We start from the raw sequence: 12,404 nt of genomic DNA on the forward strand, positions 1-12,404 counted from the left end.
CTTCTTCAAATTTTGTACATCTCTCAAACTTCAAGGCCCAGAAATTTACTCCTTATCCTAGAAGTAGTCTACTAGCAGAATTAAAATAAAGGTTTAATAGTTCAAACACATACTCTGAAAAATTCCAGGATTAAAAAGTTCTAAAAGTACCAGAGTATATAGTTACTTATTCCTGGTCAGTTTTTCTCTCCACTATTCATTTAACTAATCACAGCAAATACTGCATTTTTAGAAGTTTGTATTTTCTGTTTCCAAGGCTATACTTGTCATTTTTTTAAATTCAATTCTCCAATTTATGAGTTATTTTCTACTCTTGTCCTATCCTGAGGGATTAACCACTCCTTCCTTATTTGGTATTTCCTATACACAAATATACACATGTTCAAAAATCATTTTTCAGGACTTCCCTGGTGGTCCAGTGGTTAAGATTCCACGCTGCCAATGCAGGGGGCCCGAGTTCCATCCCACATGCCGCAACTAAAGATCCCGCGTGCTGCAACTAAGACCCGACACGGCCAAATAAATAAATAGATAATTTTAAAAAAACACTTTAAAAACAATCATTTCTCTCTGAAAACAAAATAAATACTAACTTAAACCAAACACTGGCCAGTCACAATCATACAGCAAGACCCACTTCCTGCTCAGGCCTGCATCTGCCCCCTGACCAGGGACTTCTCACCCCCCATTTTTAATTACCTGTCCCTTATATCTTTCTGGCAGGAATCACTCAGACAATAGGACCTATAGCACAAAAGCAAATGAAGGCAGCCTGGCTGAGAAAGCAAATCTGCTCAGCCAGTAAAGTCCACTTCATCATGACACCCGCTCCTTTCTCTCCACTAGTAACTGTCTTGCTTCCCCCGTACTGAGCCTCTGAGCTTGTGTTCTGTCCACCCACTTGAGCCCTGAACTGTCCCCATTTTATCAATGAGGAAATGGTAGCTCCTAGAAGAGGGAACTTTGACTGACTATACAGAGCTGACCTCCTAGCTGGCAGCCAGCCCACCCAATTAGTGATGCCACTAATACCATCATTTTTAAGAATAAAAAACTAATTCATATATGAGGGTTTCTCCATGTCAGCACTAGGAACATTTGGGGCTGGATGATTATTCGTCGTGGGAGTGTATCCTGTGCCTTGTAGGGCATTTAGCAGCACCCCTGACCTGTCCTCTACCCACGGGAACGCCAGTAGCATCTAGTTCAGCTGTGACAACCAAATCATCTCCAGACATTGCCAAATGTCCACTGGGGAGCAAACTCAACCCAGGTTAAGAACCACTGGCATATACCAAAGAGAAATAAATTATTTGAAAGAGGATAACTTTAATGAGGTGATTTTCTGCCTTACAAAAGGAAGCACCCAGGATTTCTCTCAATGGTGGGCTTCTCCTATTAAATTACTGTAGCCTCTAAGGAAGGTACGTATACCTACAAGCCTCAGGATCTTCCCTTTTAAACTGAGGGTGTTAGAACAGCTCTAAATCCTTCTTCCACCTCAAAAGTATTCTACTGATCTATGGTTCTAAGTGCTTTATAGTCAGCAAGTGCTTGTGAAAACTAAAAACATAAAGTATTAGAAGCCATGATAAAACAATGAGAAATTAAGAAGAAACATTCCTGACATTGGGCTATGCCATTAGAAAATGTGACTATCTTACAGAATGGCCATCATTAAAAACTCTACAAATAACGAATGCTGGAGAGGAGAGGATGTGGAGAAAAGGGAACCCTCCTACACTGTGGGTAGGAATGTAAACTGGTGCAGCCACTATGGAAAACAGTATGGAAGTTCCTCAGAAAACTAACAGTAGAGCTACCATATGATCCAGCAATCCCACTCCTGGGCATATATCTGGAAAAAACTCTAATTCAAAAAGATACATGCACCCCTATGTTCACAGCAGCACTATTCACAATAGCCAAGACATGGAAACAACCTAAATATCTATCGAGAGATGAGTGGATAAAGATGATGTGGTACATATATACAATGGAATATTACTCAGCCATAAAAAAGAATGAAATAATGCCATTTGCAGCAACATGGATGGACCTAGAGATTATCATACTAAGTGAAGTAAGCCAGAACAAGAAAGACAAATACCATATGATATCACTTATATGTGGAATCTAAAATATGACACAAATGAACCTATCTATGAAACAGAAAAAGACTCATAGAGAACAGACTGGTGGTTGCCAAGGGGGAGGGGGTGGGAGAGGGATGGAATGGGAGGTTGGGTTTAGCAGATGGAAGCTTTTATATATAGAACTGGATAAACCACAAGGTCCTACTGTACAGCACAGAGAACTATATTCAATATCCTCTGATAAATCATAATGGAAAAAAATATTTAAAAAAAGAATGTGTGTGTGTGTGTATATATACAACTAAATCACTTTTCTGTACAGCAGAAATTAACACAATATTGTAAATCAACTATATTTCAATAAAAAAATATATATAAAGAAAATGTGACTATTTAAAAAATATAATATATTAAAATTTTAAGAGTACATTTATGATCTGGAACAGTGCTGTCCAGAAGAAATATAATGCAAGCCACAAATATAATTTAAAATTTTCTAATAACCACATTAACAATGTACAAAGAAACAGGTCAAATTAATTTTAATAATCTATTTTTACTTAATGCTACATATCCAGAATCTTGTCATTTCAACATGCAATCAATGTAAAGTTATGAGATATTTTACATTCTTTTTTTCATCCTAAGTCTTGAAATGCAGTATTTTACGCTTGTAGCACATCTCAATTTGGAGAGTATTTCCATACTCAATAGCAGCCACATGTGGCCAGTGGCTATAATAATGACAGCAAAGGACTAAAAAAAGGGCAAAAAGAACATTTATCATCTTTGCCAGAGAATGAAGTGTTTCACATAAATAATCAATAACTGAAACTCACCTTTTCAAGCAAAGTTTCTCCCTTTATTCATTATTGATACCTTTCTAAAGCACAATACAAACCACAATACTTTTTTTTTTCACAATACTTTTTAAACAAAGGTTTATAAAAAACCCACTGATTCTTCTCTTGATAAGGACCCACTAGTATTATGTGTTTTATATTCTGACACTGTTAGCTCTTCTGTCTTCTTCCCAGATACCACTCCTACCCTAGAAGCCAGTAGATAAATGGAAAACTGTCCTCCCAGGACTGCTCAGCTGTGGGGATGCCTACAAAATGCTACTTCTGGCTCCTCCCTGCACTGGGGTCTGGCAGGTCACCCCACCTAAAAGATGGTGTCAAGGATCTCGTATTGAAAGAAGCCCATATATAACATTTCTCTTCAGTATATCCATCACCCCCCCCAACCCCCTATAAATCCTCATGTCAGCAAGTCTCCACCTACTGTTTCCACCTCGTCTCTGTTTTCATCCTCTATTCCTACTTAATCTGCTTTCATCCTCTATTCCCACTTCACCTCTGTTTACACCTCTGTTCCCTTTTCATCTAGAAGCTCTAGTTGTAGAGTGAACATAGTCTCTAGTTTGCTACAGTTACAGTTTACTGCCTGCCCCCTGTTGTCTCAGTGTAACTACTAATAGAGGCTCCATTCATTCTCCAATCTGCCCCAGTTTGGACAATTACATGGTCACCCCATCTAATAGTCTCTATCCTTAAGTCTCAAGCCAGCAGACTTCAAGGATCAATCTCTGCCTATAGATGAAAGGCATAGGAGGTACTGTTAAAACAATATTCACTTTAATTATCACGAACATTCTTGACACATTAAACCTTTCTCTTTAGTTACTTTGTCCCTTTTATATGATCTACTAGTTCTGGTTAGCTTGGAGTTCAGACTATATCTTGCTGGATCTTATGTCTCTACTGTTCCAAAAACCCGATCCATTTACTTGCAGTCAACAACTTTCCTGATTTGTAAAATTCTTGTCTTTGCTTTCTAATGCCTTGCGAGTTCTCTCACATCACTTCCTGCTACTGGCCTCATCCTAGCAAAACACTTATAATGCAAAAAGGCTTTATATATATATATATATAGTGAAACAGAGATTCATAAACATGTTCTCACATGCCCTGTCAATAATAATGATAATACTTAATTTTTCCCAGAAGCAGAGCCATGGTAAGACACATGCTGATAACTATAGGGATACAAAGGAATAGAAAATGTAAGCAGCCTCAGTATTGTAGGAGCCGAGGAGCAAAAGTAGCCACTACAGCAATAACCACTTCTACTATTCCCACCACCTGTTGCTTCTAATGCATCAGGTGGTTAGCAAACATCATTTAATCCTCACAATGACTTTGGGATGTTTCATTCTTAGACCCCATTTCACTGCTGAGCAAAAATATTCAGATCTGTTAACTGATGCTGAAGATCAACAGCTTATGAGTGTAATATGAGGCGGAGATGAGATCTGAAGCCATGTTAGTTTCTATGAAACTTGTGCTCTTTCTACGGATCATGCAGCCTCAGGAACCAATCCCAGGGCCAGAGACAGTGTGAAAAAGGAAACTTTTAATTTATGAATACACAGTATCTCAGAGTCCACTTCTCATTCTGGATAAGAAATATGTTTGCACTTCCCTGAACCAGGTGGTGAGAAGGAGAAGGAATATTCATTATGGTTTAGTTCTTCACTATTAGGATTTAGTCAGAAATCCCAGTTTCCTCAACCCTTCTGATTTTGGTTTCATAAATCTATTTGTTTTTGTTAGTCTTAACTATATTTCATCCTTGTTACTGAATGACTTTAGGTTGTCAGTTGTTTTCCCTCAGAACTTCCAAGATACTGCTCTCTTTGCCGCCTATTGACGTTCTAGTAAATTAGCAGTGACAGCTAGTAAATTACACTAGTAAATTAGCTGTCAATTTACTAATCACTGGTTTGTTAGTAAACCTCTCTCTCTCTGGCTGTTGTCTTTGGTGTTCTGCAGTTTTACCATGAATAGTCTATGTGTGGATTTCTTTTTATTTATCTTGATTGGGGATTTGCTGAACTTGCTAAATCTGAGATTTGTGATTTACCAGTTCTGGAAAAGTCTCAGCCATTCAGATGTTGCCTCTTCCTCATTCTCACTACTACTTCCTTCTGGAAATCTGATGACAAGTGTTAGATCTTATTGCTCTATCCTCCGCGTCTCTTGCATATTTTTCTATCATTTTGTTTCTATGCACCACGTTCTGTTCAACATCTGCTGCTCAGTCTGGCAGTTCACTCAACTCTTCTACTATGTTTAAACTCTAACTATTCATGCTACGCACTTTTTAATCTCACCAGCTCCATTTTTCATTTCTAGGAGTTCTACATTTTTTTCAGTTTTACATGATTATTTTAGCAGTCTCTTGGTTTACTCATGTTACCAATTCATTCTTATTTTCCTAATTACTTTAAACATAATTATTTTTATTCATAATTATTTCTATAATTACTTGTATACAAATAATAAAGTCCAAGGGGTGAAATTCTGCTTTTGTTTCTGCTGACTTGCTTCCTCAAGTGTTGTTTAATTTTTCTACTGTACACTAATAACTGGTGATGTGTCCCTGTGGGAATTTTAAGTGTTTTAGGTTGAAAGTTTGTTCCACCATTAAAAATGTGTACATAAATCTGCCAAGCAGGCAGGGAAACCAGTAATGGGAGACCATCTTATTTCTTGGTTTGAGGTTTCTAAGACCACATAGGTGGTATATATATTTGAATTCCCAACTCTTACGTGGGCAAGACTGTGGTTACAAATTCTCAAAGGAGATTTCTCTTTCCTCTCCTCCATCACCTCATAAACAAGGTCAAGGCAGAGTATCCTGACATCTCTCTTTGTTGTTGCACAGATTTCTTTTCAAGCCTTCCCATTTCACTGATCATATAGACTTCAAGAGTCAAGCCATAGGCAGGGATCTCAGCTCCAACTCCCTGCCTTTACAGACCCAAGATCCGGTCTCCCATTTCCTATGTGACCATTAAAATTCCCATGTGGCTCTACGTTCCAAGTATCTGATAAGTGCTTTGGGGAAATGGAGACATCAGAACTAGCTTATCATCCTGGACTGCTGCTTCTAGCACCCTCCCTTTTTTTTAAAATTAAATATCTGAGGACTTCCTTGTGGAATCTGCTCATTTTAAACAGTGTTTGCCGTATTTGATGAAACATTTTGAAGATTATCTGTCTTTCAATTCCAGGGAGGAAGGAAGGAAACCGGAAAAGTCCTTTTATTAATTTCATGTCTCCTATGACACAGAAGCCTAAGGAGCTGGCACACTTTCTGACCACACTGAACGGTATTACAGAGAAGCACATGACCTTTAGTACCGGACTGTGTAAACAAGATATGTAATGTTCAGGATGAGGTAAAATTAATCAGAAGTTTTCGTTAAGAACATGGCCCCTGCTGGCAGTGAATAGGTGAACTCAGGAGCAGTTAAGAGAAGAAAGGGATTTGTTTACAAAAGTAAACTGGTTTGGAAGAACTGCCAGACACTAAAGTTCAAACTAGTTTGCTTTTGGTATACACGCAGACCTCGTTTTATTGTGCTTTGCTTTACTGCACTTCACAGATACTGCGTTTTTAAAAATTGAAGGTTTGGGGCAACCCTGCACTGAGCAAGTCTATTGGTGCCATTTTTCCAACTGCATTTGCTCGCTTCATGATTCTAGGGCACGTTTTGGTAATTCTGGTAATATTTCAAAGTTTTTCATCATTATTGTATTTGTTATGGTGATCTGTGAGCAGTGATCTGATGTTACCATTGTAATTATTTTGAGGCACCATAAACTGCACCCACATAAGACTGCAAATTCAATCTATGTGTGATCTGACTCCTCCATCGACTGACCATTTCTCCATCTCTCTTCCTCTCCTTGGGCCTGCCTATTCCCTGAGACACAACAATCTGAAATTAAGCCCATTAATATAACCCTACAATGGCCTCTAAGTGTTCAAATGAATGGAAGAGTCTCACGACTCTCCCTTTAAATCAAAAACTAGAAATGATTAGGCTTAGTGAGGAAGGCATGTCAAAAGCCAAGACAGTCTGAAAGCTAGGCCTCTTATACCAAACAGTCGGCCAAAGTGTGAATGCAAAGGGAAAGTTCTTGAAGGAAATCAAAAGTGCTACTCCAGGAAATCAAAACAGCCTTACTGCTGACATGGAGAAAGTTTCAGTGATCTGGATAGAAGATTAAACCAGCCACAGCATTCCCTTCAGCCAAAGCCTAACTCAGAGCAAGATCCTAATCTCTTCAATTCTATGAAGGTCGAGAGAGGAGAGGAAGGTACAGAAGAAAAGTATGAAGCTAGCAGAGGTTGGTTCATGAAGTTTAAGGAAAGAAGCCATCTCTATAACATAAAAGTTCAGAGTGAAGCAGCAAGAGCTGATGTAGAAGCTGTAGCATGTTATCCAGAAGATCTAGGAGGATAATTAATGAAGGTGGCTACACTAAACAACAGATTTTCAATGTAGATGAAACAGCCTTCTACTGGAAGAAGATGCCATCTAGGACCTTCATAGCTAGAGAGGAGAAGTCAATGCCTGGCTTCAATGCTTCAAAGGACAGGCTGACTCTCTTGTTAGGGGCTGATGCAGCTGGTGACTTGAGGTTGAAGCCAGGGCTCACTTAACCATTCTGAAAATCTTAGGGCCCTTAAGAACTATGCTAAATCTACTCTGCCTGTGCTCTATAAATGGAATAATAAAGCACATCTGTTTATAATATGGTTTACTGAATATTTTAACCCCACTGTTGAAAACTACTGCTCATAAAAGAAAGATTCCTTTCAAAATATTACTGCTCACTGACAATGCACCTGGTCACCCAGGATGTCTGATGGAGATGTTCAATGAGATTCATGTTATTTTCATGCCTGCTGACACGACATCCATTCTGTGGCCTGTAGATCAAGGAGTCATTTAGACTTTCAAGTCTTATTATTTAAAAAATACATTTTGTAAGGCTATAGCTGCCACAGATAGTGATTTCTCTGATGGATCTGGGCAAAGTCAATTGAAAACCTTCTGGAAAAGAGTCACTATTCTAGATGCCATCAAGAACATTCCTGATTCATGGGAATAGGTCAAAATATCAACATTAACAGGAGATTGGAAGAAGTTGATTCTAACCCTCCTGGATGACTTTGAGGGGTTCAAGACTTCAGTGGAGGAAGTAATTGCAGTCATGGTAGAAACAGCAAAAGAACTGGAATTAGAGGTGGAGCCTGAAGATGTGACTGACTTGCTACAATTTCATGATAAAACTTGAACAGATGAGGAGTTGCTTCTTATGGATGAGCAAAGAAAGTGGTTCCTGAGATAGAATCTACTCCTGGTGCAGATGCTGTTAAGACTGTTGAAATGACAACAAAGAATTTAGAATAGTACAGAAACTTAGCTGATAAAGCAGCAGCAGCGTTTGAGAGGACTGACTGATTTTGAAAGAAGTTCTCCTGTGGGTAAAAAGCTACCAAACAGGTCTGCATTCTACAGAAAAATCGTCATGACAGGAAGAATCAATCAAGTGGCAAACTTCACTGCTGTCTTACCTTAAGAAGTTGCCATGGTTACCCCAATTTCAGCAGCCACCACCCTGCTCAGTCAGCAGCCATCAGCATCAAGGCAAGACCCTCCACCAGCAAAAAGATTACGACTCTATGAAGGCTCAGATGATGGTTAGCTTTTCTCAGTAACAAAGTGTCTTTAAATTAAGGTATGTACATTGTTTTTTCAGACATACTGCTATTGCACATTTAATAGACTGGAGTAGAGTGTAAACATAACTTTTATGTGCGCTGGGAAACCAAAAAATTCATGTGACTTGCTTTATTGCAATATTTGCTTTATAGCAGTGGTCTGGAACTGAACCTGCAATACTTCCGAAGTATGCCTGTATACATGTACTGCTTATTTGTTTTATAGCAATAAAAAGAAAAAATCCTTTTTGAGCCTCTGTTACATTCATGCTAATTTACTCACATTAATTCTTAGCCCTATGAATCTGTGTACATATGAAAAAACTTGAGGCTCAGAGACAGAAACTGCCATCTTTATGGCACAGCCAATAGGCCATGGAGCTAGGGTTCAAATCTAGGTACGCCTGTGCTATTTCTATACAGCTGACACAGGCCTCTAACAATAAGGCCTTGAAATACAAAACTCACTGAACTAAATAAATAGTAGCAGAGTCAGGTCAAACAAGCCAATGTATTCCTAATTTGGATGTCAAAATCAGGAGTTGTTCAAAAGAAAATACTCCGTTCCATCCACAGTAAAGAATTTAAGCAAAGTACTCCTGCTACTCCAATTGCCTGTCTAAACTTTTCAAAGGGCACTCTTCCAAAAGAAGCTTAGGAGGAAAGAGATGATCTCCAACACCATGCCGATTGTAGAGTGGCAGTTTGGAAGGTAAGGGAAAGAAATCGTGGCCAAGTGGCCGTTGGCAATTTACATTTTTTTTGGTATTGTTTTGTTTTTTTAACATTTATTTATTTATTTGGCTACACAGGGTCTTAGTTGCAGCACGTGGGATCTTCGTTCCAGTGTATGGGATCTTTAGTTGCGGCATGTGGGACCTCAGCTGTGGCATGCGTGCGGGATCTAGTTCCCTGACCAGGGATCGAACCCAGGCCCCCTGCGTTGGGAGCACAGAGTCTTAACTGCTGGAGCTAGTCTCTCACTGGTTCCCCCTCTTCCCGTTCATCCTCAGGACAAATTGCAAACTGTACAAAACAGGAGGTTAAAGGTGCTCATTCTCCAAGTGGGGAGACTGTTAGTAAAGCGTCTGGAATGGCGAACCCGAGCACCAAGAGATGAGAAATAAGGTGCGTTTTAGGAACCTTTCCAGATCACACGGTGTACCATCCTCTGGGATTCCCATGCATATTTTAGCTGTAGGAAGATTCCCTTGAACCTGGAGATGTGGGACCCATGGAATATATACCACGCAGTATTCCTTTAAAGGGTCTGCATTTGCTCACCCAACCTCACCAATGTTCTCAGCCCCAAGAGTGTCCAGCCTTATGTCTCATCCAGCTGTGGATCTAGATGTGGTCAATCCAGGTTGCATCACAGCCCCTGAACAAATTTTGTAAGAATTTCTCTCTCTTTCACTATCTTTGTTTTGTTTTGGTTTTTTTGTAATTTATTTTTATAATGGGGTTTATCTGATTTTCACTGCTGTGTTTATGCCGCTTTACACCCACTTGATTCACTTACAGAGAGATATCAATACATAGGTTTTAAGATTCTTTCTAGTCAGATATATTCTTCTGTGGTGAATAAGGTGTGTTGAGTCCAGTTCATTGAGCAATGAGTAAGTCTTGTCTATTACATATTGGGTTTATGGAACGGTATCTGAGCTAATTTGAAACCCTTGTTTTATGCATCACCCCACCTCTCCTTTCCCGTTAAGCAGCCATAAGTGTGTTTTCTAAATGTGTGACTCTGTTCTGTTTTGTTATTCAGTTCAAGTGTAGCGATTTTTACATTCCCTTTCTAAGTGATATCTCGATAAGTTTCTTTTTCTGTCTGACTTATTTCACTTAGAATCATTGTACCTAAATCCACTCATTATGCTGCTACTAGCCTTATGACATTGATTTCATGGCTGAGTGATATTCCATTGTACATAAGTACCACAGCTTCTTTATCCATTTTTCTCTTTCCTGGGATATTTAAGGTGTACTCAAGTCGAGGTTCTTGTAAACAGAGCAGCACTAAACTTTGGGATGCCTGTGTCCTGTCGATGTTTGGTTTTCCCAAGATATACGCCCATGAGTGGAAGTGCCGTATGTTCTGTAGCTCTGTTTTTTAGATGTTTTAGGAAACACCATACACTTCTCCAGAGTGGCCGTTGGCAATTTACATCCCTCCCATCAGCGTAAGAAGGCTCCATTTTCTCCATGGCCTGTCCTGCATTTCTGGCTTTTATACTTTTCCAGGGCCCTTTTAACGGATGCGAAGTGAGACTTCTTTGTAGTGCTGATTTGCATTGCCCGCTTGTTTGGTTGGCCAACTGCATCATTGGCGAAGTTCTGCCTCTTTTCATGTGCTTTAAATGTGAGTCCAATCTATGTCCTGAAAACTGTTTCCTGCAATTCTGCCTTGCTTTCAAACCCTTTTCGTTACCTTACCTCAATATATTTTTGGATGATATTTATCATTTATAACCCTGCAGGTTTGTGAATTGCATTGCCCCTGAGCTCCATTTTTCAACTCGGTTTTTTGGGAGCTGGCCACAAAACCACAGGATTGCTTCAGGCCCTATTCTGGTTCCTGGGGCAAGCTGAGCCTTCGGTTAATTCTTCTTCCTGATTGGAAATTAGAGTGACATGTGCTTGTCCAAACACCTAGAGCTAGTCCCTCATTGGTTCCCCCTCTTCCCATTCATCCTCCGGACAAATTGCAAACTGTACAAAACAGGAGGTTAAAGGTGCTGATTCTCCAAGTGGGGAGATTGTTAGTAAAGCAGTTGGAGTGGCGAACCTGAGCACCAGGAGATGAATAGATGAGGTGCCTTTTAGAAACCTTTCCCGATCAGACGGTGTACCATCTTCTGGGTTTCTCATGCACGTTTTAGCTGTAGGAAGATTCCCCTGAACCTGGACATTTGGGACCCATGGAATGGGTACCACGCAGTATTACTTTAAAGGGTCTGCATTTGTTCACCCAACTTCACCAATACTCTCAGCCCCAAGAGTGTCCAGCCTTATGTCTCATCCAGCTGTGGGTCTAGATTTGTTCAATCGTGTTGCATCACGGTCCCTGAGCAAAAGTTGTAAGAATTTCTCTCTCTCACTGTCTTTGGTTTTTTTTTTTTAGTTTACTATTATATTGGTTACAGCTGATTTTCAATGCTCTGTTTCTTGCTGCTGTACATCCACTTGATTCACTTACAGAGAGACATCAATAAATTCTTTTTCAAATTCTTACCAGTCGTATATATTCTTTTCCGGTGACTAGAGTGTGCTGAGTGCACTTCTTTGAGGTATAGTGTAGGCCTTGTTGATTAGCTATTTGGTATTTGGAATGGTACCTTTGCTAATTTCAACCTCTTGGATAATGCCTCACCCCTCCCCACCTTTCCCCTTTAGCAGCCTTAAGTGTGTTTTCTACATATTTGACTATGTTTCTGTTTTGTAATTTAGTTCATGTGTAGCCATTTTTGATTCCACCTGTAAGTGATATCTTATGATATGTGTCTTTTTCTTTCTGACTTATGTCACTTAGAATGATCATACATAACTCCTTCCGAGTTGTTGCAACTGGCCTTATGTCATTGATTTCCTGGCTGAGTAATATTCCACTATACATAAGTACCACATCTTCTTTATTCATTTTTTCCTTCCAAGGACATTTAGGTTGTATCCAAGTCGAGGCTCTTTTAAACAGAGAGGCGGTAAACATTGGGGTGCCTG

This window comes from Balaenoptera borealis (genome assembly GCF_965194805.1).
Source record: "Balaenoptera borealis genome assembly, chromosome: 9".
Taxonomy (NCBI): Eukaryota; Metazoa; Chordata; class Mammalia; order Artiodactyla; family Balaenopteridae; genus Balaenoptera; species Balaenoptera borealis.